This window comes from Scomber japonicus, chromosome 5 (genome assembly GCF_027409825.1).
Source record: "Scomber japonicus isolate fScoJap1 chromosome 5, fScoJap1.pri, whole genome shotgun sequence".
NCBI lineage: Eukaryota > Metazoa > Chordata > Actinopteri > Scombriformes > Scombridae > Scomber > Scomber japonicus.
In genome coordinates, this window is record NC_070582.1 from 964,740 (window position 1) to 967,239 (window position 2,500).

Sequence of the window (2,500 nt, forward strand, 5' to 3'; positions counted from 1 at the left end):
TTCCACTGCCAAGAGTACTAGTCGGACTACTTGGAATGGGCGGAGTTCTCGCTGTGTTTGTGTTTGTGCTTTAACGCGGGTGATTATTTAAAGACCCCGAGCTTCGTCGCATGTATGACGACATCTCCTTCGACCAATCAGTGGACAGCGCCGTTCACAGTGACAATTTAGTATCAGTTCGGCTCGGTTAGTACCACCTCTGAAACAGGTACGAAAATGGTAACGGTTCCCAGGTCCGGCCCCCAGTGGAAAAGGGCACAAAGCGGGTAGAGTTTGTACCGTACCGTACCGTTACTAAATCGTGCAGTGAAAAGGGGCCATAAGGAGCAATAAGAGCTGTGCTGTGATAAGACTTTGATTCATCCTGTCCTCTTATCGCCTGCTGTTCAGTTACCTGCAGACAGAAACACAGCGAGCCGTTTACATCCACACAGCCCTGACGGTCAGAGTGACATCACACCTGCTGCATGAAGGACTCATACTCCCTCTCTCTCTCCTTCCTCCTCTCTCCCTCTCTCCTTACTCCTTCCCTCCTCCCTCTCTCCTTCCTCCTCTCCTTACTCCTTTCCCTCCTCCTCTCTCCTTACTCCTTCCCTCCCTCCCTCTCTCCTTACTCCTTTCCTCCCTCCCTCTCTCCTCCTTACTCCTTCCTCCCTCCCCTCTCTCCTTACTCCTTCTCCTCCCTCCCTCTCTCCTACTCCTTCTCCCTCCTCTCTCCTTCCTTCCTTCCCTCCCTCTCCTTACTCCTTTCCTCCCTCCCTCTCTCCTTACTCCTTTCCTCCCTCCCTCTCTTCTCTTACTCCTTTCCTCCCTCCTCTCTCTCTCTCTTCCTCCTCTCTCCTGACTCCTTTCCTCCCTCCCTCTCTCCTACTCCTTCCTCCTCCTCTCTCCTTACTCCTTTCCTCCCTCCCTCGCTCCTTACTCCTTTCCTCCTCCCTCCCTCCTCTCCTTACTCTTCCTCCCCCTCTCTCCTTACTCCTTCCCTCTCCTCCCTCTCTCCTTACTCCTTCCCTCCCTCCCTCTCTCCTTACTCCTTCCTCCCTCCCTCTCTCCTTACTCCTTTCCTCTCCTCCCTCTCTCCTTACTCCTTTCCTCCCTCCCTCTCTCCTTACTCCTTTCCTCCCTCCCTCTCTCCTTACTCCTTCTCTCCTCCCTTCTCCTCCTCCTCTCTCTTACTCCTTCCCTCCTCCTCCTCACTCCTTCCTCCCCTCCCTCTCTCCTTACTCCTTTCCTCCCTCCCTCTCTCCTTACTCCTTCCTCCCTCCCTCTCTCCTTACTCCTTCCCTCCCTCCCTCTCTCCTTACTCCTTTCCTCCCTCCCTCTCTCCTTACTCCTTCCCTCCCTCCCTCTCGCCTTACTCCTCCCCTCCCTCCCTCTCTCCTTACTCCTTCCCTCCCTCCCTCTCTCCTTACTCCTTCCCTCCCTCCCTCTCTCCTTACTCCTTTCCTCCCTCCCTCTCTCCTTACTCCTTCCCTCCCGCCCTCTCTCCTTACTCCTTTCCTCCCTCCCTCTCTCCTTACTCCTTCCCTCCCTCCCTCTCTCCTTACTCCTTTCCTCCCTCCCTCTCTCCTTACTCCTTTCCCTCCCTCCCTCTCTCCTTACTCCTTTCCTCCCTCCCTCTCTCCTTACTCCTTCCCTCCCTCCCTCTCTCCTTACTCCTTCCCTCCCTCCCTCTCTCCTTACTCCTTCTCCTCCCTCCCTCTCTCCTTACTCCTTTCCTCCCTCCCTCTCTCCTTACTCCTTCCCTCCCTCCCTCTCTCCTTACTCCTTTCCCTCCCTCCCTCTCTCCTTACGCCTTCCCTCCCTCCCTCTCTCCTTACTCCTTCCTCCCTCCCTCCCTCTTCCTTACTCCTTCCTCCCTCTCTCCTACTCCCTTCCCTCCCTCCCTCTCTCCTTACTCCTTCCTCCCTCCCTCTCTCCTTACTCCTTCCTCTCCCTCTCTTACTCCTTCCCTCCCTCTCCTCTTCTCCTTCCCCTCCCTCTCCTACTTCCTTCCCTCCCTCCTCTCTCTCTACTCCTTCCCTTCCCTCCCTCTCTCCTCTCTCCCACTCTCCTTACTCCTTCCCTCCCTCCTCCTTACTCCTTCCCTTCCTCCCTCCTCTATCCTCCCTCTCTCCTTACTCCTTCCTCCTCCTTCTCCTTCCTCTCCCTCCTCTCCTCTCCTTCCCTCCCTCTCTCCTTCTCCTTCCCTCCTCTCCTCCCTCCCTACTCCCTCCCTCTCCCTCCTCTCTCCTCTTCCTTCCCTCCCTCCCTCTCTCCTTACTCCTTCCCTCCCTCCCTCTCCTCCTCACTCCTCCCTCCCTCCCTCTCCTTACTCCTTCCTCCCTCCCTCTCTCCTTACTCCTTCCCTCCCTCCCTCCCTCTCCCTCCCTTCTCCTTCCCTTCCCTCCCTCCTCTCCTTACTCCTTCCCTCCCTCCTCTCCTACTCCTTCCCTCCCTCCCTCTCTCCTTCTCTTCCCTCCCTCCCTCTCTCCTTACTCCTTCCCTCCCTCCCTCTCTC